The sequence below is a fragment of the Zingiber officinale genome, chromosome 3B, assembly GCF_018446385.1.
Source record: "Zingiber officinale cultivar Zhangliang chromosome 3B, Zo_v1.1, whole genome shotgun sequence".
NCBI classification, from domain to species: Eukaryota; Viridiplantae; Streptophyta; class Magnoliopsida; order Zingiberales; family Zingiberaceae; genus Zingiber; species Zingiber officinale.
This window is the reverse complement of record NC_055991.1, coordinates 62,939,410-62,966,591: the sequence shown is the minus strand read 5'-3', so window position 1 is coordinate 62,966,591 and position 27,182 is coordinate 62,939,410. Positions and strand designations below refer to the sequence as shown.

General features: G+C 39.1%; 1 non-coding gene across 1 annotated transcript; it reads right to left on the bottom strand.

Moving 5' to 3' along the window:
* Window positions 1–15,754: 15,754 nt before the first annotated feature.
* Window positions 15,755–15,860, bottom strand: LOC121968772. The gene has a single exon (XR_006108309.1). It is a non-coding gene; the product is annotated as a small nucleolar RNA R71 (small nucleolar RNA).
* Between the last annotated feature and the right edge of the window lie 11,322 nt (window positions 15,861–27,182).

Genomic DNA, 27,182 nt, shown 5'->3' with positions numbered 1-27,182 from the left:
TAAGGAAAGTTGTCTTGACATCCATTTGTCACACCTCATAATCCATATTAGCAGCAATAGATAAGAGTATCCGGATAGACTTAAGCATAGCTACTGGCGAAAAGGTTTCCTCATAATCGATTCCCTCTTTTTGAGTATACCCTTCACAATAAGCCTTGCTCTGAAGGTTTCCACTTTCCCATCTATCCCTCTTTTGCTTTTGTAGATCCATTTACATCTAATAGCTTTTACACTATTTGATGGTTCTACTAGCTCCCAGATTGTTAGAATACATAGATTCTATTTCTGAATTCATTGCTCTTTGCCAAGATGCTGCATCTTTATCTTGGAGTATTTCGTCATATGTTTTGGGATCATGTTCATGTTTACCTGGGATCAAGTCCGACGACTCTCCCAAAAATATGAATCTTTCAGGTTGCCTAACAACCCTCCCACTACGACGAGGTGTTGTTTGTTGTTGTGTATCATTTGTGATACGTGTTGCAGTTTCTTGTGATATTTCATCTTGCATTGTTGGTACTAAAATAGGCATGTCCTCTCTTATTTCTTTTAGAACAATTTCACTCATGGGCTTATGGTTTATTACATAATCTTCCTCTAAAAATCGAGCATTGGTGCTAACAATGATCTTCTGATTTTTAGGATTATAAAACAAACCATCTTTCGTTCCCTTAGGATATCCTACAAACAGACAAACTTCTGTACGTGATTCCAACTTGTCAGTATCTCCCTTCAGCACATGTGCTGGACTACCGCATATCCGAATATGACTCAGACTAGGCTTATGCCCATTCCACAATTCCATGGGAGTAAAGGGTATTGATTTAGAAGGTATCATATTCAGAATGTACACTGCTGTTTCCAAAGCATATCCCCAAAATGAATTTGTTAATTCCGAATAACTCATCATCGATTTAACCATTTCCATAGGAGTTCTATTTCTTCGTTCTGCTACACCATTCTGTTGGGGTGTACCAGATGCAGACAATTGGGATTAAATCCCGACATCTGATAAGTAATTCCTAAACTCTCCTAAGAGGTATTTGCCACCACGATCAGACCGTAGTGTCTTGATACTTTTACCATAACGTTTCTCCACATCAGCCTTGTACTCTTTGAATTTATCAAAGTATTCAGACTTGCGGCGCATCAAGTAAATGTACCCGTATCTCGAATAATCATATATAAAATAGATGAAATATTCGAAACTACCTCTTGCCTGGATAGTTATAGGACCACACAAATCAGAATAAACCAGTTCCAACACATCTTTAGCTCTATACCCCTTGGCTTTAAAAGGACTCTTGGTCATTTTTCCTTCCAAGCAAGATTCGCAAGTTAGAAAGTTTTCCAACACTAATGAACCCAAGAGTCCTTTGAATCCTACTCAAGTTAATATGACCAAGCCTCAGATGCCTAAGATATGTTTGGTTCATTTCCGAAGGTTCCTTTCTCTTATTAGAATTAGAAGATGTGCTATTAATTTCCATTTGTTGCATCGTGTGAGTTATTGGATTTAGAGTATACAAATTGCCAACGAACGTACCAGAACAGATAACTTCCCTATTTATCTTGATAACACCTTTGCTATTATAATTAGACAGAATATCCATTCTTGTATTGTTTAGAAACTGAAATCAAGTTCTTTCTAAAACTTGGTACGTAAAGACAATTTCTTAAAATCAATATTTTATTCCTATAAACATCTCTCACTGCAACAGCTGCTACTTCTGTAGCATTGCCCATGTAAACAGTGATTTCTCCTTCTTGTAGTTGTCGGGTTTCTTGGAACCCCTGTAATGATTTGCAGACATGATCAGTGGTTATCATATCTACACGCTAGGTACCGGTAGATAACACCACTAAACATGTTCCAACTACTATACCTATATTGTTCTCTTCCTATGAGGACAGCCCGCCTACAAATGTCCAGACTGCTTGCAAATGAAGGACTTGCCTTTCGGCTTCTTCATTCCTGCTTTTAGTCCAGTACCTAGAGATCATACAGTCTTGCCTGTCAGCCCGATTCTAATGTCCGAAGAGTTCCTTGAGATTGTTCATCATGTCATAGGCAGTTGGCAAATCCTGATGCTAATGTTGCAATATATTTGACATTGAAGTCAAAATGTAACACCGCTCCATCTCATCTACCTTGATCCATTTCCTATGTTGCTCAATCTCCTCTTCACTAGAATCGCCGTTAGGCACATTAGGGCAGACCTCTAACAGTATAAACTTATAGCCTTCAGCATTTAGGACAATGCCCAGGTTTCTTTTCCAATCTATGTAGTTGGGACCAGTAAGTTTGTTCTCTTTAAGTATAATAGCCAGTGGGTTGAAAGTCATCCTAAGAATCACAAAATAAGTTTTGGTCAAGACTCTAAATTTAGAATAATATTGATTCCTCAAACAATACTATTTAAATTTACCAACACCTCAAAACACCGTAAATTTTACATGCTACATTAGTGTGGACGTATACAAATTTAACATTTGTAAGAGGAGGTTTTACCCATTAATTTTATAATCTTATCACCCTAATTTTATGACAAATAAAATTATTAGTTGGTATCCCTTTGGTCACACAAATAATAGCAGTGACTCCGTTGGGGAGGATACTATTAAATGTGTTTAAGTGTATACCATTACTTGATACTTAGTCCATTAAATAAGATTGTGCCCCTTCAGTTGGAGAAGATCACACGCTCCTAAATAATTTCCTATAACCATCCATAAAGGAAGTTTGACCTAGTAATCTGTAAACAAACTCATCCGTTGTGGAGGGAGGCACTCAGAGCCAACACGCAAGTTTGTTCCATCACTTGCAAACCAGTAATGGAGACCGTGAAATTTATTTACTAATCCCTCTCCCACTTAGTTATTTAAGGTGAGGAATTTTAACATGCATACACACATCACAACAAATAAAGCAATAAATATGGAAAAATAATTTTCCAACTATTATGGCCTTTTCCATTACTGTCCTCCGTGTGCTGCCAACCCTAGCTGCTGCCATCTTTAGTCACCGCAATCGGGTTTAGTCGTCGCATCTATCTTGCTTCTTTTCCCGCTGCACCTCTGGTCCACAAATAGTACCACACCTTGCAAGGATACGATACGCGACAAAAATAAAATTTTACATATATCGATCCTATATTCCACAAGGGAATGTACATGTAATCTAGATGGAAACAAAAATGTAAAATCCTAAAACTAATACAACTCCTACTGTATTTAATACATACAATCATGCACACAGATAAAATGCCCTTGACATGTCCAAGGGTCCAATCACACACAATCACTATAAGTCATAATAGTTAAAGCCTGCAACCACAAAGTTAGCATATCCTACTATTATCCTGCCTAAATTATGTATGACATGTGTATAATTAAGCTGAAAACCAAATATCGTACTAATTGTTGGTTGCTACTCGAAATATCGTACCGATTCCTCTGTACAAAAATTTTGTACAAGTCCTGAACCTTTCCTAACAACCTATTGTGTTCTTTAGAAATTAAATTTAGAATCGTAAACAGAACTTAACATTATTGATTCCAAATTCAACTTATCTGTTCTTAGAAGTTTAGATTTGGATCGCAAACGATGCTTAACATTATTAATCCAAATCCACCTATGTTACAAATTCGATTAAATATTTATTTCAGAGATCAGCATCCAGGTTAAACATGGTGAGGCACTAGGCATTCTTGGGTATGAGATCATCCACCACTTCCTAGACAAAACGTTTCAACGAAATTCAATATTTAATCTCCTTATAGTAACCCTAGGTTTAACCACTAAGAACAATTGAATCACAAGATTGAAAAATCAAAAGAAACATAAAGTTGAATCATAAATCCGAAACCTAGAATCGTTAGCCTCTTGTGTTTGGTATTTCAAGATCTAAACAAAAAAATAAACTAGTTATGATGCGGAAACTAATAACTAGTTATACCTTTTGTAGCTTATAGACCTCACGATCTTCTGTCATATTCCTCTTATTATCTCGGGCGTCATGTGAACGATGATCTACCGAGATGAGGATCCACCCAAGCCTCCTTCTCCTTGCAAGTTTCAACCACCAACAATCTCCTAGAGATGAAGAACTTCGGCCACCAACCAAGCTCCAAGGGATGCTAAGAAACAAAGCCTCCTTTCTCTACTTCTTCTCCAAGCTAAATTTGGCCACCAACCAAGCTCCAAGGGTTGATGTCGCTGGCCACCAAAGAAGAAGAAAAGGAGAAGAGGAAGAAGATGAGGGTCGGCCACCACCAAGGAATAGAGGAGAGGAATAATAGATGTGTTGTTATGTGAGGCACCTCTACCCTCTCTTTTATATTCCTTGGTCTTGGCAAATATGAAAAGTTTTAATTAAAACTTCCTTAATTTCCTTGCCAATGAAAGGAAAATTTAATAAAAAAAATTCATTTTATTCTATTAATGGTCGGCTACCTCAAATTCTCAAACAAGGAAAGTTTTAAACACAAAATTAAAACTTCCTAATTTGTTTTCAAAATTTTTAAAATAAAAATTTCTCTTTAAAAATTCCCTTCCTGGTTGGTTATAAAAGGAAACTTTTATAAATTAAAATCTCTCTTTTAAAACATGTGGATGGTTACAAGGAAAGTTTTCTCCAAAATTAAAATCTTTCTTTTCAACTACAAATAAGGAAAGATATCAAATCTTTCTTTTAATCTTTTGTAGAAAGCTATAAAAGGAAAGATTTATAATTTTTAAAACTCTTTTTTAAAACCATGAGGATGGTTACAAAAAAGGAAAGTTTTATCAAAAATTAAAATCTTCCTTTTAACTACAAATAAGGAAAGATATCAAACCTTTCTCTTAATCCTTTGTAGAAAGCTATAAAAGGAAATATTTATAATTTTTAAAACTCTCTTTTAAAACCATGGGGATGGTTACAAAAAGAAAAGTTTTGTCAAAAATTAAAATCTTCCTTTTAACTACAAATAAGGAAAGATATCAAACCTTTCTCTTAATCCTTTGTAGAAAACTATAAAAGAAAAGATTTATAATTTTTTTAAAACTCTTTTAAAACCATGGCTTACACACAAGGAAAGATTTAAAATTTAAAACTCCTTTTAATCTAATGTGGCTGGACACCCTACTTGGACTTCAAGCTAGGGTCGACCACCACTTGAACCCATCTAGCCTTAGTTTGGCCGGCCCTAGCTTGGGCTCCAAGCTAGGCTTGGCTGACCACCTTAAAGTGGGTAAGAAGTTGGTTTAGGTGGGTATAAGACTTTATAAATAAGAGGCTACGACAGGGACCGAGAGGAGGAATTAGTTTTGGTCTCCCGATGAACTTGAGCTTCCCGTGTTCGCCCTGAACACCCAACTCAAGTTCATCAATAATAACTCATACTACTAAAGAGTTATTATTGAACTACTGCACCAAATCCATATTACTATATGGGCTCCTTCTTATCATGAGTGTGCTAATCTCCCTGTGTTTAAGATATCGAATGTCCACTATTTAAATGAGTTACTGACAACTCACTTAATTAATATCTAACTCCAAGAGTAGTACCACTCAACCTTATTATCATGTCGGACTAAGTCCACCTGCAGGGTTTACATGACAATCCTTATAAACTCCTCAAGGGGACATCATCAACCTAGATTACTAGGACACAGTTTCATTCATTAATCAACAACACACCATATAAATAATATTATTTCCCAACTTATCGGGCCTATTGATTTAACGAGCTAAATCGCACCCTTTGATAAATTAAAGAAATAAATATTAAGTATATATACTTGTTATTATATCATGATTAAGAGTACACACTTCCATAATAACAGAGGTATTGTTCTTTTATATAGTCAGTATAAAAAGAAACTACTTCAAATGGTCCTGCTCAATACACTCATAATGTACTAGTGCAATTTATTAGTCAAGATAAGCTAATACCTAATTACAATATAACCACTCCAATGGTTTGTCTCATTCCATCTTGGTTGTGAGCAACTGTTTATAATTTATAAGGAATTGATAACATGAACTTCTGTGTGTCTCCTCACACCATGTTATTGATGTGCGTAGATTATATACTCTTTTATGCATGCTTTTACGCACATTTACATACTTTGAGCATGCTTGATCTATGCATTTTTATACTTCCAGCTTTCCTTTTAGCATATTTACTCTTTTGGTTCGGAGATCTGCTTGTTGTGCATTTTCTGTACACAGGAGTCGATTTGGTGAAGAATCTACATCCTTGGGCAAGCATTGGAGGAAACAAAGGGAGAAAGCACCGGGCCGTGTACCTCACACGGCCCTGCACTGGTATGGAGCTCGGGCCGTGTGGAGTTTAGCACTAACAGAAGTGGAGAATGACATGGCCGTGTGAACTTCACACAGCCGTGTCAAGATTTGAAGCCAACCAGAGCAGAAGCCTTACATAGCCGTGTGGATCTGCAGTAGTGTGAGGTTTCGAGAGACTAAGCGGTGGCCGTGTGCACCACTGCAGTAGTAGCATTCGGAGACTAAGCGGTGGCCGTGTGCACCACTGCAGTAGTGTAGCATTCGGAGACTAAGCGGTGTGGCGTGTGCACCACCGTGTAGCATTCGAGACTAAGCGGGTTGTGGCGTGTGAACCACACGTGCGTTGGCGAGAAGGAACTGGACATGGCCGTGTGAATCTCACATGGCCGTGTCACGGGGCCGTGTGGCGCCCGATTCCCTCCTCTATTTAAACCCTCCTTCATGAATTGAAAGGGGATCTCTCCCCCTTTGGGAGAAGACAAGATTTGGTGGTTTCCTCCCATTTTTGGGAGGATTTCTGGGCGATTCAATGGGAGTTCTTGGCGATTTCGGCTCCGGAGCGAGGATTGGATCCGAAGACGAAGCTTCTTCGTAGATAAGTTTTCTCTTTTCCCCCTTTTCTTGGTTTCTTGGATTAGGGATTTAAGGAATGCTTATATTCTCTATTTCTTCGGGTTTTCTTCCTCGATTCATGGAGTAGATCTTGTATTCTAGGATGAAGGGAGTATTTGTATGATGGATTGATGTAATCTCTTATGGATTTGCCATTCTCTTGTTTCAATGACATTATCTTGCTTGTATCAATTGGATCTTGAACGATTAAAGATGATTTGTGCTTAATTCTCATTCTTGATTAATTGTTTGAATTTCTTATGGACTTTGTAAAGATAAACTCTCACTCGATCATCCGAGGGATCCACGTTGTTAGGATCTCTTCGTACGACTAGAGAGGGGGGGTGTGAATAGCCGCCCCAAATCGCTCGTTTCTTTCTACAAATCAGGTTAGCGCAGCGGAAAAATAACAACAGAAACGTAAATGGAGAAATCAAACCTTAGACGCAGCGATGTAACGAGGTTCGGAGATGAAACTCCTACTCCTCGGCGTGTCCGTAAGGTGGACGAAGCCTATCAATCCGTCAGTGGATGAGTCCCCGGAGAAACGGCTAATATATACTCCTTGTGGGTGGAGAAACCTCGCCACAATAACTCTTGCGATAGAAGTACACAAAATACAAAGAAGCACAAGACAATATGAATGTAAAAACAAACACGCTTGCCTTCTCGTCGACTGGTTGAAGCAGCAACTTCACGAGACGCCTACAACAGCAGGAACCCAGTCGAAGAAGCTCACACGAAGCTTCGGAACTCAACAAAGCTCAAGAGCACAGCAGCAGCTCCAAGAACAGGAAGAAGGAAGAAGAACCAGAAGCAGGCTCGCAGCAGCAGCCCTCCTTTTATAACCTGCGAAGAAAACGAAGAAACACAGAAGAAATCTAGCCGTTGCGTCGCAACGGCTAGTGCCTGGATCGGTCTGTGGACCGATCAGGCTCCATGTGGATCGGTCCACAGACCGATCTATTCCTCCCTCCTCCTGCGTCCCCGATCGGTCCATGGACCGATCGGGCCTCTGATCGGTCGGGGACCGATCGGCTCCTGATCGGTCCCGGACCGATCAGCCCTCTGCGCCTCGCTCTGTTCGGCTCGATCGACTCACGATCGGTCACCCGGCCGATCAGTTAACACTGATATGCTACGATGTGTTCGATGATCACCGATCGAGAATATTCTCGATATCCGGATCGATCACGGATCGATCCGACTCATGGTTTTCGCCCAAACCAAGTCCAAACCAACATCGGTCAATCTTGACCTGTTGGTACATTGCGCCTAGCATCCGGTCACTCCCTTGACCTGCTAGGACTCCCCGCTAAGTGTCCGGTCAATCCCTTTTACCCACTTAGACTTTTCTCTCCGTACCAAGTATCCGATCACTCCTATGACCTACTTGGACTTCCCATCACCAGATGTCCGATCACCCTTGATCCATCTGGATTTTCCCTTGCCCGGCTTCACTCACCAGGACTTTCACCTAGCTTCACTCACTAGGGTTTTCACCTGGCTTCACTCACCAGGATTTTCCAACCGCCTAGCTTCACTCACCGGGACTTTCCAACCGCCTAACATCCCAGTTAGGACTTTCTCATTCACCTAGCTTCACTCACTAGGATTTTCACCTGGCTTCACTCACCGTGATTTCCACCTTGCCTCACTCCCCCGGACTTTCACCTTCACCTAGCTTCACTCACTAGGATTTTCACCTGGATTCACTCACCAGGATTTCCCGACTGCCTGGCTTCACTCACCAGGACTTTTCAACTGCCTAACATCCCAGTTAGGACTTTCCCACTGCCAAGTCTCCATACTTAGACTTTTCCAGTGCCAAGTCTCCATACTTGGACTTTTTCCGTGCCAAGTCTCCATACTTGGACTTTTCGCGTGCCAAGCTCCCTGCTTGGACTTTTCCAGTGCCAAGTCTCCATACTTGGACTTTTTCCCGAATCAGGTCAACCAGGTCAACCTTGACCTAAGGTTGCACCAACAATCTCCCAAACATCTATTCTTGTCCCATATCAAGAATACAACTCTTCCACGAGTGTCAAACATCAACATGCAACTCAACTAGGTCAACCTTGACCTAAGGTTGCACCAACAATCTTCCCAAGTCAAACATCAAAATACAACTCGAGTCAAGTCAACTCGAGTCGGGTCAACCAGGTCAACCTTGACCTAAGGTTGCACCAACAATCTCCCCCTTTTTGATGTTTGACAAAACCATAATCAAGTTAGGTTAACCCGATAACCTAACTTAGGTTTTCAATCATCTTCCAATGTCCAATGTTCTTTTCTTGAACATTCTCTGGACATTCTCCCCTTAGGTTAACCCGATAACCTAACTTGGGTTCTCCAATAATTCTCCCCCTTTTTGACACACATCAAAAAGAATTCCAATGTTCTTCCTTGAACATTCCTTGACATTCTTCCCCTAGCTTAGGTTAACCCGATAACCTAACTTGGGTTCTCCAATGAATGCTCTCCCCTTTTTGACACACATAAAAAAGAAAAAAGGAGGGTATCAAGGTCAAGAGTTTCTTCCTAATGAAAGTCCCATACCTTTCATTGAAACTCTTAATTTCCCCCTTGATACTAAACTCAACAATCAACTTAGTGATAATCCCATATCACTAATCCTCAAAAGTATTTTGGAGTAAAAACTCCCCCTAAAAGTCAACTCCCCCTTGACAATTAGGTAAAACTCCCCCTTGACCATTGCACCAACAATGTCTTGGAGAGTTTCAAAACTTTAGAAATCCACAAAACCCAACTTCCAGCTGAAATTTCACCAATGAAAATCGAAGCACGCGCGATCGGTCCCCAGACCGATCCACGCTTTCTGGATCTCACTGGATCGGTCTGCAGACCGATCCATGCTTCACTGGATAGGTCCACAGACCGATCAGGACTTACCTGGATCGGTCCCCAGACCGATCCAGACTCTGATAGGCAGATTTCTGAAATTTCCTTCCCGAAATTCAGAAACTCCTAGAAAATTCCAGAAAATTCGAAAAATTGTGAAATTTTGAGGATACATTCCTCATAACATATACTATCATGGAAAAATAGTTTTCTATGAAAATTACTTCCATTTTTCAATCTTGATACAAAGTTCTAAAACTTTGAAATAGTTCAAGTTTAACTCAACTTTGTATCACAATGTTCAATGATGAATGCTATCACTAGGAAAGCTTCATCAAAGTTTTTCAAATCAATTTTAAAATGCTTTTAAAACCATTTGAATTTAGGACCATAATCTTAGGGCTAGATGTACATGACTTGTACACAAGCTTTCCCTATGATCCTTAATTTCTTGAATTAGGGTCATCTAGGTACAAGGACAATGCACCTTGATCCTAACTCATGATCCTAATATCTCACACACATCTAAGGTGTATCAAACCACATTCAAGTCAATTTGATGTGAGATATGGATTAAGATCAACTTAGGCTAAGTTCTCATGCATTTTCTAAACACAAATTTGATCTCAATATCAAAATATGTTTTTCATCCTTAAATCAATTTCATTGATTATTAATGCAAGAGATGATGACATGGCATAAAATGATATCATAAGTAAAAACATGTGCCAATGTCATGATGTCATGGCATAAAGTTTGAAAACTTAAATAAACATGACATATAGATAACCTAAGCATTATCATGACATTTCAAATGATAATAAAATAAATATGATGTCATGGCATGGCATATGGCAACCAATCATGGCAAGTTAGCACAAATAAAATACCTAAATTCCCTATCTAAGTATCCTTAGCCTTGGCTAACTTAAAATCTAACCCTAGATTGCCCATATATCCCTAAGAGAAAACCAAAATCCCAATTATGGTATTTCTCTAGGTTTTCTTAAATTGTGCCAAATAAGATTAAAATCGATATTTTTCAAATATGGCACAATTTACTCTTCAAGGAGTAAACGATAATTCCTTTTCATTTTCAAAGGTTCACAAAACCTTGAAAATGCTCCTTGAGTGTCAATTTCCTCAAAGTTGGGTTAACTACCCTTCTTATTGGAGTTGACACTCTCTAACCCATTTATGGGGTAGAGAAGATGCTCCTAGGAACCCAATACCTATTTGAGCTCATTGGGTTCACTAAATATTCACTAGGGATGACTTCCCTAGCAACCCTCCTAATGACCCTCTTAGGCTTTGTAGCCTTGGTCGTTTGGGTCTCGTCAAGGTCAACTATAGGGGTGCCTCCCCTTGTAACCTTGGTAATGGTCTTCCTAGCCCTAGGTTTTGTTCCATAATCGAATGGAACATTGTGGTAAGTGGGCTTGACCATTTGGGACTTAGGTTTGTGACCCAAACATTTCTTGTCCTTGGACTTGGGTTTTTGACCCCTAGACCCTAGAGTCAAATCCTCAAGAGCCTTTTCTAGAGAGTCAAGTCTTGACCTCAAGACTTGATTTTCTTTCTCTAATACCTCAAGCTTTAATTTATCATTTTTCTTTGAGGTATTCCTAGGCATATGTCTAGATGATTTTGGATTCCTACCTAGGTTTTCCTTAGCCTTAGATGGGCTAATTCTAGGGTTGGCTTTCCTAGTGTTATCCTTATCTAGGCTCACATGTTTGGCACCTAAGCATGTGTATCGATTTCTATAATTAACATGCTTATCATTCTTGACAATAGCAATAAGGCTACTAGCATGCATCCTACTAGAATTGCAAGAATGTGCCTTAGAGATTACCTTAGGGTTTGCCCTAGCTCCCCCTATACATGTGCTCGATCTCTTGTCCTTGTGAGATTGCCTCCCTCTCGGACATTGGCTCCGATAATGTCCCCTTCGCTTGCATTGGAAGCACACCACGTGCTCCTTGCCCTTGCGTGTTGGGACTCCGGCTTCCTTGACCTTTGGCGCCGGTGGAGTCTTTCTAACTCTCTTTGGACATTTACTCTTGTAATGTCCATACTCCCTACACTCAAAGCACATTATGTGTAATTTGCTAGAAATTAAAATGCTTGAGTTACCTAGGTTTGAGGGTGGATGAAAGCTCTCTTCTTCATCCCTTCCGGAGGTAGACGCTTCTTCTTCTTCTTGCTCCGAACTTGAAGAAGAACTCTCCTCCTCTTCTTCTTTAGATGTTGAGTGGCCCTCAACTTCTAAATCCATTCCTTCATGAAGTGAGCTCCTTGGCTCACTTGACTCCTCTTCATGACTTGAAGTGGAGTTCTCCTCATGGAGCTTTGCCAAGTTATTCCACAACTCCTTGGCATCGTTATACCCACCTATCCTACACAAAACATCATTAGGTAAAGAAAATTCAATGATTTTCGTTACCTCATCGTTGATGGTTGATTTGTGGATTTGCTCCTTCGTCCACTTCTTCTTCTTGAGAGGTTTTCCTTCTTCATCCTCCGGAGGAGTGAAACCTACTTGCACACACCTCCAATTCTCAAGATTAGTCATAAGAAAATATTTCATTCTTACCTTCCAAAACGCGAAGTCGTCGTAATCGTAGAAGGGTGGAATGGTGATGTCCTCTCCGAGTTGATCCATCTCTAGCTTGTGCTCCCTCGGGTGTTAATCCGGCGAAGAGCAAACCTTGCTCTGATACCACTTGTTAGGATCTCTTCGTACGGCTAGAGAGGGGGGGTGTGAATAGCCACCCCAAATCGCTCGTTTCTTTCTACAAATCAGGTTAGCGCAGCGGAAAAATAACAACAGAAACGTAAATGGAGAAATCAAACCTTAGACGCAGCGATGTAACGAGGTTCGGAGATGAAACTCCTACTCCTCGGCGTGTCCGTAAGGTGGACGAAGCCTATCAATCCGTCGGTGGATGAGTCCCCGGAGAACCGGCTAATATATACTCCTTGTGGGTGGAGAAACCTCGCCACAATAACTCTTACGATAGAAGTACATAAAATACAAAGAAGCACAAGACAATATGAATGTAAAAACAAACACGCTTGCCTTCTCGTCGACTGGACTTCACGAGACGCCTACAACAGCAGGAACCCGGTCGAAGAAGCTCACACGAAGCTTGAACTCAACAAAGCTCAAGAGCACAGCAGCAGGAAGAAGGAAGAAGAAGAAGAAGAGAAGGTCGCAGCAGCAGCCCTCCTTTTATAACTGCAAGAAAGCGAAGAAACACGGAAGAAATCTGGCGTTGCGTCGCAGCTGGTACTGAATCGGATCGTGGACCGATCGGGCTCCATGTGGATCGGTCCACGGACCGATCCATTCCCTCCCGTTCCAGGTTCCCTGATCGGTCCATGGACCGATCGGAACCTCTGATCGGTCCGGGACCGATCAGGCTTTCTGATCGGTCCCGGACCGATCAGCGGTCGCTCCGTCTGTTCCCGATCGACTCACGATCGGTCACCCGACCGATCAGTTAACACTGATATGCTACGATGTGTTGATCGGTCACCGCCGATCAGAATATTCTCAGTATCACTGGATCGATCACGGATCGATCCGACTCATGGTTTTCGCCCAAACCAAGTCCAAACCAACATCCGGTCAATCTTGACTGTTGGTACATTGCGCCTAGCATCCGGTCACTCTCTTGACCTGCTAGGACTCCCCGCTAAGTGTCCGGTCAATCCCTTTTACCCACTTAGACTTTTCTCTCCGTGCCAAGTGTCCGATCACTCCTATGACCTACTTGGACTTCCCATCACGGATGTCCGATCACCCTTGATCCATCTGGATTTTCCTTGCCCGGCTTCACTCACGGGACTTTCACCTAGCTTCACTCACTAGGGTTTTCACCGGCTTCACTCACAGGATTTCCTACAACCTTCACTCACGGACTTTCCAAACGCCTAACATCCAGTTAGGACTTTCTCATTCACCTAGCTTCACTCACTAGGATTTTCACCGCTTCACTCACCAGATTTTCCAATGCCCGGCTTCACTCACCAGGACTTTCACCTTCACCTAGCTTCACTCACTAGGATTTTCACCTGGATTCACTCACCAGGATTTCCCGACTGCCTGACTTCACTCACCAGGACTTTTCAACTACCTAACATCCCAGTTAGGACTTTCCCACTGCCAAGTCTCCATACTTGGACTTTTCCAGTGCCAAGTCTCCATACTTGGACTTTTCCCGTGCCAAGTCTCCATACTTGGACTTTTCGCGTGCCAAGCTCCCTACTTGGACTTTTCCAGTGCCAAGTCTCCATACTTGGACTTTTTCCCGAATCAGGTCAACCAGGTCAACCTTGACCTAAGGTTGCACCAACAATCTCCCAAACATCTATTCTTGTCCCATATCAAGAATACAACTCTTCCACGAGTGTCAAACATCAACATGCAACTCAACTAGGTCAACCTTGACCTAAGGTTGCACCGACAATCTTCCTAAGTCAAACATCAAAATACAACTCGAGTCAGGTCAACTCGAGTCAGGTCAACCAGGTCAACCTTGACCTAAGGTTGCACCAACACACGTGATAGGTGCAAGCCCGTGTAAGGACGTTTGAGAGACAATCTTGAAGAGGAAATAGGAATATTTAAGAGAGTAGGATGGATTTTGTGATTAGTTTCTTGTATCTTGATAGATTGATAAGTCGTGGGCTTCTACGTTGATATCCGAGGAAGGCATAGTAATAGGTGCACTTCTGTGTAAGGACAACATAGGTTCATGTCTAATTAATCCTATTTAGATACATTTCTCAGTCCTTAGCCGGTTGTCTATTGCAAGAGAGAACCGGCAACTTTCTACATGTTTGGCAATTGAGGGATAAGAATTGGTGAACCATTTACATTCGAGAAATCATACAAAGAAACCGAAACTCCTAGAATCTCCCTTTATCATACCCCAAAACACTAAACTCTTGTTAGTTGATCTTTAAGATTAGATTTGTTTACCTTTGCTTTTGAAACGATTGGATAGTTGTTTGGCTAATTCGCATTGAGACATTTCTAGTGCTTATTCCAGTCCCTGTGGATACGATAATCTTTTATAATACTTGCGACATTTCCGTACACTTGCGGAGAGCGAACAAGTTTTTGGCACCGTTGCCGGGGACTGCGCTATAACATTAGGAATTATCAATTGAGTTAGACTAAACATAATTTTTCTTTTTTTCTTTTGATTTGCATAGTTATAACTAATTGTTAGAATTCTGTTTTCGTAAGTTTTTCCTTTCTTGAATAACATTCTTGACAACTCTTTTTGTTGGAATTCTAATTCTAATTCTAACTTTGCATTCTTGATTTCTAGTACTCTAATCTAACTTTTCTCTGTTTTCTCTTTTGATCTTGTTTCTTTCTTCTTTTCTTTTGTAAACATATCTTGCAATTTTTAGCATATGAATTATTCTAGACATTTTTCTTTTTTCTTTTATCTTTTCTTTCTTGTTTTCATTATGCACTTTCTTTCTTGCAATTTAAATTCTGCATTTGCTTTCTTGCTTTTCATATTGCATTTTATTTCTTGTTTTTTATTCTTGATAATTTTCTTTTTCTTCTTGAATATCCATGAGCACTAACATGTCAAGCAGGACCATGAGAAATTTTTCTACACCCTTTTCTGCAAGATTTTTATCTCCCATTGTGCAACCTCAAATTGAAGTAGAAAGTTTCCAACTAGACCCAGAGATAATTTTCATGATACAAGGTCACAAATTTGGAGGAGAAGTATCAGAAAGTCCTTATCTGCATCTTGAAACATTTTTAGAGATTTGTGATTTGGTGAAATGTGAAGGAGTATCAGCAAATGCAGTTCGATTGATGATATTTCCTTTCAGTATCAAGGATAAAGCAAGGACTTGGCTATATTCTCTCTATCCTCAAAGCATCACAAGTTGGGAACAATTGGAGAAGCAATTTCTGAATCATTTTTTCCCTCCAAGTAGAACGGTGTATATGAGGAATTGCATAACAAATTTTTCTCAAGCATATGGAGAATCATTATTTGAAGCATGGGATAGATTCAAGAGTCTTCAAAGATAGTGCCCTCATCATGGTTTTGAAAAATGGTTGATTTTGCACATATTCTATGGGGGAATTTCTTTCTCAGACAAGACTTTATTGGATTCATCAGCTGGAGGTTCTTTTATGGACAAAAGTGTAGATGAAGCTTATTCATTAATTGATCAAGTGACATTGAACCTCCATGAATGGTCGAACAAAAGTTGGATGGAATTTCCCTCAGATATTCAAAAAGTGCAAGCTATAAATGTAAGAGAGCCTGTCAAACAAAATGAAATTCAACCACCTAAAAATGTTGAAATTCACAAGTCACAGAGTGAGGAGTTCAAACATTTGGGGGCAAAGCTTGATAGTATTGTTTCAAAATGGTTTAAAGAAGATCCCCCTCCTACACAGTCAAGATCCAATGAAAAGTGTGATGATGTTGGGTTGAAAAGTGGAAAAAATCATGAAGAACTTCTGAAGAACGACATGTTTAGAATTGAGGAGAAGAATAATAGAAGATCACAAGAACTCAGTTCCATTTCTCTGGGAAGTTCCCAAAGGCCAGAAGTACCTTTCCCTCAACGATTAATCACACCAACATTAGATAAGCAAGTTGGACCTCCTCCAAAAGCTCAAAGGGAATTTGGGAAAAAGGGAGTTCAGTCTTTCCCAGGACCTTCACTAAGGGTTCCTTTTCCACAAAGGTTAGTGGGGGCCAATGAAAATAAAGACTTCGGCAAATCCTGTGACACTAATATGGTTGAGTGTAGATTTTTGAATATATATGAAGATGAAGATTTTTCAGATGAGGATTTTATTGATAATGTAGTGGTAAATAAGTTTTCAGATCTATCTCAAAATTTTATAAGGTGTTATAGTGACATCGAATTTTCAGATGATGAATGTGATGTGGTAGATCAACTTAAAACTGCAAGTGAAGTTATTGATCCTCTTGTTATTGATTCTCCTATTGAGGACATAGATGTTGGTTTATTTTTTGATGTATGTGTTGATGATGATGATATGGAAGAATGTGTAGGGAGTTGTGTTGTGGAAGCAGCATCTCAAGGATCACCACCTTTGTCAAGACAACCCTTAGAGGTTTTAAGAATTGATCATGTTGTGGAACAATGTGTAGGGACTTATACAGAGCTAGTAGAGTCTCGAGAATCACCATCATTGATATCATCAACACCTAAGCTAGCGCCGGAACCATCATTTGATTCAGAGGAAGTCACATCTACATGTTTAGAAATTTTAGGTATTTCTCAACAAAGTAAGGTTAGTATTTCTTGTGATCTTTTGGAAAACTTTATGGAGGTACCTATAATTGACTTTGTTGGATGTGATTCAGTTTTTATTACTTATTCATCTTATCTTGATATGGTTCTAGCTCTATACTATATAACATGCTTGTGGGAGATTTGTTTTTCTTTTGGATGTGCAGATTTCACATGGGCCAATAATTGGAAGCTCAATCTGAACCGTCTTCGACCACCTGAAAAAATTTCCAAGAAGACGAAGATGGAGAGAGTTATACTTTACTTTGTAGCTCCTTTGATGAAAGCTCCCTCCATAATAAGAGCCCTTGGTAGGAGGGTTCTAAAATATCTTACCCCTCCAAGAGCAAGATTTAGATGAATCTAATGAGGTGGTCGAGCTAATGACCTTAAACAAGCGCTTCTTGGGAGGCAACCCAAGTTCCTTTTCCTTATTTTCTTTTATGTCTTTAGTTCTCTCTTTATAATAAACATGTATCCTCTACTTAATTTTTCTTGTCTATCTTATTGTTTTAGAATTCAAAGTTGTGGAGGAATGTGAGTATTGGATGGAGGAGTATCTTTAAAAACATGAACGTCAACCATTTGGAGCTCATCACTTGGTAACTTCTTTTAAAATCTCCTCCACATTGTTTTTAGTTTTCATTGGGACAATGAAAAATTTAAGTCTGGGGGGATGCATTAGATGCATTTGATTTGCTTTGTTTGTTTTTGTTTTTGCTTATGTCTTGCATTGTGTTTTGATTTTTTGTGGCATACATCTTGAGAACATCAAAACTTCACTTATATGCTTTCTTGGATTCAAGTGAAATATTAGCACGATTATTGGCTTGATTCATGATGTTCGAATGATGCTAGTAGTAAACTTTATGTACTTCTTTTCTCTATCTTGGGTAGCATGAAACAAGCTAAGAATCTTATGGTGATGAGTTTTAGTTTTGGTTCAACCTTAAGGATTTTATCTTCACTACACTTGTGCTTGATGCTTGAATAGTTGATGTCATTGAAATAGTCATGATTCATCTTGTTTGCTTAGTACTTGGTTTCCATGGTGATTTCTCAACTTTCATTTTGGTTACTGGATGAGGCTCAAATCATTAAAGCTCATTTGGAAAAATCAAAATATCCCAACATGTGTGCTAAAAATTACATTTGTGAATAAGTTTTGCACAATGCAAACACTTATAAAAAAAAAAGAAATAAGGGATATAAAAAACAGTTGTCATGAGTGGAATCTAGCAAGTCACCCCTTTGAGACCGAGTTAGGTTACTGGGGAAATGACTGTTTAGCTTCTCTTGAGATTGAGCACACCTTTGAGACCTTGGGTTAGTTGAGAAATATGAACCAAGTGAATGGTGAGTAAGTGCCTATCACTGGTTACTTGTCTTTCACTGGAAACACTAGGAATTCAAATTTGATGACGACTTGACTAGGACATGGATTGAAACTTGAAGAGTGTTGAGTTACTTTTACACTGTGCACAAGATTCTTATGCTTGAACCATACTTTACTTGTTTCTATGATCATGCTTTCTAATGAAACTTTTTGATAGAGTTAGGAAAGTGCACTAGGTTTTATGAATGTGTTGTAGAACATATGAATTTAGACTGCGGCATTTTGCTTGAGGACAAGCAAAGGTTTAAGTCTGGGGGTGTGATGTGCGTAGATTATATACTCTTTTATGCATGTTTTTACGCACATTTACATACTTTGAGTATGCTTGATCTATGCATTTTTATACTTCCAGCTTTCCTTTTAGCATATTTACTCTTTTGGTTCGGAGATCTGCTTTTTGTGCATTTTCTGTACACAGGAGTCGATTTGGTGAAGAATCTACATCCTTGGGCAAGCATTGGAGGAAACAAAGGGAGAAAGCACCGGGCCGTGTACTGGTATGGAGCTCGGGCCGTGTGGAGTTTGGCACCAGCAGAAGTGGAGAATGACATGGCTGTGTGAACTTCACACGGCCAGTTGAAGCCAACCAGAGCAGAAGCCTTACATGGCCGTGTGGATCTACACGGCGTGTGAGGTTTCGAGACTAAGCGGTGTGGCCGTGTGCACCACAGGTGTAGCATTCGGAGACTAAGCGGTGTGGCGTGTGCACCACGACCGTGTAGCATTTCGAGACTAAGCGGGTTGTGGCCGTGTGAACCACACGGCCGTTTAGCGAGAAGGAACTGGACATGGCCGTGTGAATCTCACATGGCCGTGTCACGGGGCCGTGTGGCGCCCGATTCCCTCCTCTATTTAAACCCTCCTTCATGAATTGAAAGGGGATCTCTCCCCCTTTGGGAGAAGACAAGATTTGGTGGTTTCCTCCCATTCTTGGGAGGATTTCTGGGCGATTCAAGGGGAGTTCTTGGCGATTTCGGCTCCGGAGCGAGGATTGGATCCGAAGACGAAGCTTCTTCGTAGATAAGTTTTCTCTTTTCCCCCTTTTCTTGGTTTCTTGGATTGGGGATTTAAGGAATGCTTATATTCTCTATTTCTTCGGGTTTTCTTCCTCGATTCATGGAGTAGATCTTGTATTCTAGGATGAAGGGAGTATTTGTATGATGGATTGATGTAATCTCTTATGGATTTGTCATTCTCTTGTTTCAATGACATTATCTTGCTTGTATCAATTGGATCTTGAACGATTAAAGATGATTTGTGCTTAATTCTCATTCTTGATTAATTGTTTGAATTTCTTATGGACTTTGTAAAGATAAACTCTCACTCGATCATCCGAGGGATCCACGTGACAGGTGCAAGCTCGTGTAAGGACGTTTGAGAGACAATCTTGAAGAGGAAATAGGAATATTCAAGAGAGTAGAATGGATTTTGTGATTAGTTTCTTGTATCTTGATAGATTGATAAGTCGTGGGCTTCTACGTTGATATCCGAGGAAGGCATAGTAATAGGTGCACTTCTGTGTAAGGACAACATAGGTTCATGTCTAATTAATCCTATTTAGATACATTTCTCAGTCCTTAGCCGGTTGTCTATTGCAAGAGAGAACCGGCAACTTTCTACATGTTTGGCAATTGAGGGATAAGAATTGGTGAACCATTTACATTCGAGAAATCATACAAAGAAACCGAAACTCCTAGAATCTCCCTTTATCATACCCCAAAACACTAAACTCTTGTTAGTTGATCTTTAAGATTAGATTTGTTTACCTTACTTTGCTTTTGAAACGATTGGATAGTTGTTTGGCTAATTCGCATTGAGACATTTCTAGTGCTTATTCCAGTCCCTGTGGATACGATAATCTTTTATATTACTTGCGACATTTCCGTACACTTGCGGAGAGCGAACAGTTATCTACAATATAAATTAAATGGACAACTACACTTAGCATAAATGTAGATATTTGACCAATGTGATTCTTATTTCTAAATAAATGTTTATAAAAAAAGCTAGGCTTTTAGTATACATTCCAACAATCTCCCACTTATACTAAAAGACTATGCTTCCATATACCCTGCCATACATCTGATTCCCACCCCCTCAATATGCCCATCAAAAGCTCTTACCTTAAGGGCCTTAGTGAAAGGATCTTCCAGTTTATCATCTGATGTAATTTAGGCGACAACAACTTTTTCACATTATATGATGTCTCGTATTGGGTGGTACTTGCGCTCTATGTGTTTAATTACCTTATGGGCTCGTGGCTCCTTCGAGTTTGTTACTGCACCACTTATTATTACAATACACTGTAATAATTTTTGGGCAAACCAGGAATCACATCTAAGTCCATCATAAAGTTTCTGAGTCATATAGCTTATATGGTTGCCCCTGTTAGCAATTCGAGCCGCAAAAACCACTTTTGCATTGTGGAAACCCCGAATGCTAACCACGGATCCGTGCAAAAAATTAATAAAATTCTTGTACTTATTTCCTACTCTAGATCGATCTACTTTAGATCTACATGGTGAGTGTTATACCTTTGAAGCGAAGTCCTTCGCAAATCCCGCTCGTCCAAGGTCCTTCGGATCTCATGTGTGTACAAGTGTACACACCTCTAGTAGTATCCACACGAACAAGAATTGTTCTCTAACACTCAAGGATGGAGAAGAGAGCACCACAAGTGTGCTAGCACTCCCTAGGGCTCTCGGGTGGGATTGGAAGAAAGGTAGGAGAAAAGAGAAAGATATAATCTCAAACGCTCCTCTTATTTTTCTATGTGACTATCACTCTACCTTTCTTCTTGGATAAACTCACTAACTTTCTTGTCTTGCTTGGAGCTCTCGGCAAAGAGAGGAGAAGGAGCAAGGAAGAAGTAAGTAAGATGATACAAAATGAATGAATTAATTCAATGCCTATGAATCTTCCATTCATATGGCCGGCCACACAAGGAATGCAATTAATTGCATTCAATGAATCTTAATGCATTCATTTGGGCGGCCAATGAAACTTCCATTCATGTGGCTAGCCACACTAGGAATGCAATTAATTGCATTCAATGAATCTTAATGCATTCATTTGGGTGGCCAATGAATCTTCCATTCATATGGCCGGCCACACTAGGAATCTTGCTCACCCTTGATGATTTGGCAAGGATGTGTTGGCTAGACATGCCATGTAGGATAAGTTATCCTTCATGAGGTGGCATCAAGTCAAACTTGATATTTCCACTTCCATATAGTCAAGTCAAACTTGATCACTCATCTTCCTTGGTGAGTTAAATCCAACCTAATTGAGTCTAACTCAAAAAGCCTAAATTAGATTACTCTTAATCTAATTTTTGATTCATCACATGAACCTAATCCAATTGGTTCATCATATGAACCTAATCTCCATTCACTTGTTCTTTGTGTGTGACCCAATAGGTTCTTGTAACGTTGGTAATGTTTCTAAATATTATTTAGAAACATAAGCAATGAGCGGCATCTAGCAATACATCATTGCTACCCAAGTTGCAAGAATGTTGAGATCCAACATTACCTTCGTGACTACTAATTGTGACTCTCACAATATGTGACAATGTCCTTCTATCCACGATATCTAGATTGATCAAATGAGGCATAGACCGTGTCATCCTCGAATCAATCTATGTCTTGAACTCCAAGTGGACTCACTCTAATCAAATGAGCTCAATATCTCATATAGACTCATTTGGGCATGGCCATGCACTTAGTGGTCTCACTCTATCAAGAACCAAGATATCACTCCCGTCATATAGGAGGGATAGATCCCATCTACATCACTCACATCCCTTCGCATAATTTGTTACATACCCAGTAATCGCCTTTATAGTCCACCCATTTACAGGTGACGTTTGACGAAACTAAAGTATGTAACTCCTTATGTAGGGAACCATGGTGACTTCAGGTCCAAGGACTAATAGTCATACTAATAGCCACATGAGAAAGTATATGACACTCATATAACGATCCATGATACTTTCTCATAGCGGGTCATTCAGTATACATTCTCCAATGCATACCCATGTGTCAACTTGATATCTCCATACCCATGACTTGTGAGATCAAGTCATCGAGTTGACCTACATGCTAGTCTCGTTAACATTGTCCCTGAATGTTAATACTTGACTAGGAATGATTAAGAGTAGTGTTCTCTATACCATCTCACCATCGATTCAACCAATCGATTGATATAGATAAGAACCTTCTACTCAAGGACGCTATTATACTTAGTTATTTGTCACCAATACAAGTAAGTATAATAACCAAAAATAAACGCCTTTATATACATAAGAATATGATACAATGAATTCATACAACAATCATCATATAATGGGCTCTAGGGCTCTAACTTACTGTTGGTTGCTACTCGGAAAACCTAGAGGTTCCACTGTACAAAAAATTTCGTACAGAGGTTTGAACCTTTTCCTAGCTACCATGTGTTCTTTTAAATTAAATTTGGGATCGCCTGCGGAACTTAACACGTTTGATCCAAAACTTAATCTATTCGTTCTTTTAGGTTTTGACTTGGGTCTCCTGCGGAACTTAACACGTTCGACCCAAATCACCTTAAGTTATTAATTCCATTAAATATTAATTTCCATAATTGGTTCCCAGTACAGACGTGGCGAGGCACATGGCCTTCTTGGATATACGAGCAACCACCACCGACTAGACAAAACCTTTTATGGAAAGCTAATATTTAATTTCCTAAAATAACTTTAGGTTAACCGAAAAGAACAATCAAATCACAAGGGAAAGAAAAACAAAAGAACACTATATCGAAAACAAATTCGAAACTCTAGAATCGTATGCCTCTTGTATTTAGTATTATTTCCAAAAATAACTAGTATGATGCGGAAACAAAAATTACTAGTTATACCTTTTAGAAAGACCTCTTGATCTTCTACCGTATTTCTCTTCTAACCTCGGACGTTGTGTGGGCAACGATCTTCCGAGATGAGAACCACCAAGCACCTTCTTCTTCCTTACAAGTTTCGGCCATCAAAACTTCTCCTAGGATGAAGAGGTTCGGCCACCACCACCAAGCTCCAAGGGATGCAAGAAACAAAACCACCTTTCTCTCCTTCTTCTCCTAGCTAGAACCGGCCACCATCAAGAGCTCCAAGAGAGGTTGCCGCCGGCCATAAGAAGAAGAGAAGAGGAAGAAGCTAGGGCCGGCCACTAAGGAGGAAAAGAGAGGAGAAGAATAATAGAGTTGATCACCCGTGAAGGCACCTCTACCCCCTCTTTTATAATCCTTGGTCTTGACAAATAAAGAAATTTTAATAAAAAATTCCTTAATTCTTTTGTCATAAAAAGGAAAAATTATTTTAATTAAAAAACAATTTTCTTCTTTTAATAATAATGGCCGGCCACTTCTAATTCCCCAAAACAAGGAAAATTTAATTCACACAAGAATTAAAACTTCCTAATTTGTTTCTAGAAATTTATAAAAATTTCTCCAATAATTTTTATCCCTTCATGATTGGTTAATAAAAAGGAAATTTTATAAATTAAAATTCTTCTTCTAAACATGTGTATAATTTCCAAAAGGAAAGTTATCTCTAAAAATTAAAATCTCTTTTCAATCTACAAATAAGGAAAGATATCAAATCTTTTCTTAATCTTTTGTAAAAACTAATAAAAGAGAATATTTAATTTTAAACTTCTTTTAAATTATTATCATGGTCAAAAAGGAAAGTTTTCTTAAAATAAAATCTCCTTTCAATCTACAAATAAGGAAAGATTTCAAATCTTTTCTTAATCTTTTGTAGAAAGCTTTAAAAGGAAAGATTTAATTTTTAAACTCTCTTTTAAAACTATGATATCCACATAAGAAATAATTTTAATAAAAAATCCTTTTAATATGATGTGGCCGACCACCTAAACTTGGGCTCAAGCTAGGGCCACCTTGGCCGGCCCTAAGCTTGAGCTTCAAGCTTAGCTTGGCCGGCCCCTATTGGTTGGGTAAGAAGGTGGGTATGTGGTGGGTATAAATCTCTATATACAAGAGGCTACGATAGGGACCGAGAGGAGGAATTGGTTTTGGTCTCCCGATGAAATTAAGCTTCCCGTGTTCGCCCCGAACACACAACTTAATTCCATCAATAATAAGTCATTCCACTAAACAACTATTATTGAACTACCGCACCAATCCCAAATTACATTTTGGGCTCCTTCTTATTATGAGTGTGTTAGTCTCCCTGTGTTTAAGATGTCAAATGTCCACTAATTAAGCGAGTTACTGACAACTCATTTAATTAATATCTTAGTCCAAGAGTAGTACCACTCAACCTTATCGTCATGTCGGACTAAGTCCACCTGCAGGGTTTAACATGACAATCCTTATGAGCTCCTCTTGAGGACATTCTCAACCTAGATCACTAGGACACAGTTTCCTTATATAATCAACAATACACACTATAAGTGATATCATTTCCCAACTTATTGGACTTATTGATTCATCGAACTAAATCTCACACATTGATAAATTAAAGAAATAAATATCAAATATATGTGCTTGTTATTATATTAGGATTAAGAGCACACACTTCTATAATAACTGAGGTCTTTGTTTCTTTATAAAGTCAGTATAAAAGAAACGACCTCTAATGGTCCTACTCAATACACTCTAAGTGTACTAGTGTAATTATATAGTTAAGATAAACTAATACCTAATTACACTACGACCTTCCAATGGTTTGTTCCTTTCCATTATGGTCGTGAGTTATTGTTTATAATTTATAAGGTACTGATAACATGATCCTCTGTGTGTGACACCACACACCATGTTATCTACAATATAAATTAATTGAACAACTACATTTATCATAAATGTAGACATTTGACAAATGTGATTCTTATTTCTAGATAAATGTTTATACCAGAAGCTAGGCTTTTAGTATACACTCTAACAATCTCCCACTTATACTAAAAGACTAAGCTGCCATATCTGCTGCCATACATCTGATTCCCAACCCTTCAACATGTCCATCAAAAGCTCTCGCCTTAAGGACCTTAGTGAAAAGATCTATAGGTCATCATCTGATGCATTCTAGGCGGCAACAACTTTTCCTCGTTTATACGATTTCTCGTATTGGGTAGTACTTGCGCTCTATTGTGTTTACTTGCCTTATAGACTCATGGTTTCTTCGAGTTTGTTACTGCACCATTATTATTACAATAAATTGTAATAATCTTTGGATAAACTAGAAATCATATATAAGTCTATCTTGAGGTAATTAAGTCATTCAGCTTTTATGGTTTCCTCAGAGGCTTGCCATATACTAAGCTTCTATGGTGGAGTCCAGAAAAACACCTATGCTTATCACTCTTCCATAGTTATGACTTTACCTCCTAAAGTAAACACAAAACCCCGAGGATGACTTATTATTGTCCCTATCCGATTGGAAGTCAAAATCCATGCAACCCACAGGGACCAAATTAACTGCCTTGTAAGCTAGCATATAATCTCTAGTTCCTCTAAGGTACTTTGATATATGCTTTACTGCAGTCCAATGTCCTTGTCTAGGGTTACTTTGATATCTGCTAACTATGCCCTTGGCAAAATAGATTTCTGATCTCGTGCATAGCATACATTAGGTTGTCTAACTGCCAAAGCATAAAGAACTGCCTACATGTCCTCAATCTCCTTTGATGTCATCGGAGACATCTCTTTAGATAAAACACTCCATGCTTAAAAGGTAAGAAACCTTTCTAGGAGTTTTGCATGCTTAAAATGAGCAAGGATTTTTCCGATGTATCAATCTTGGGATAAGTAAAATATATTTTTTCTTGCGATCCCTTATTACTTTGATCTCAAGAATATATACATTCTCCCAAGTCCTTTATATCGAATTGTTTGGACAACCATACCCTTACTTCTGACAACATTTTGATATTGTTTCCAACTACCAAAAATGTTATCTACGTATAGTACAAGAAATACCACCACGCTTCCATCACACCTTTTGTATACACAAGACTTATCCGGTTACTAAATCCATAGATCTGGATTACTTTGATAAACCGGATGTTCCAAGACCCTGAAGCTTTGCCTCAGTCCATAGACTGATTGAGCTTGCACACAAGATGCTCTTAGCCCTTTGCAATGAACCCTTCTGCTGCTTTATATGGATGCTTTCTTCAAGACTTCCATTAAGGAATGCTGTCTTGACATCCTCTTGCCAAATAGATAAAAGAATCCGGATAGACTTAAGCATGACTACCAGTGAAAAAGTTTCCTTTTTCATCAAGCCTTGCTTTGAAAGTTACTACCTTCCTGTCTATCCCTCTTTTCCTATTATAGACCTTTTTACACCCAACGGCTTTTACACCATTTGGTGATTCTACAAGCTTCCAGATTTTATTAGAATACATATATTCTAATTCTTTTATTCATTACTCTTTGCCAAGATGCTGCATCTTTATCTTGGAGTGCTTCATCATATGACCGGAGATCAGGTTCATGTCCTCCAGGGATCGAGTCCAAAAACTCTCCCAAAACATGAACCTATTTAGGTTGCATAACAACCCTCCCACTACAACAAGACACTTTCTGTAATTGTGTATCAATTTGTGATACGTGTTGCAGTTTTCTTGTGGTATCTCATCTTGTACAGTTGGTACTAGGTTAGACATGTCCTTTATTATTTCCTTAAGAACAAATTTACTTATGAGCAC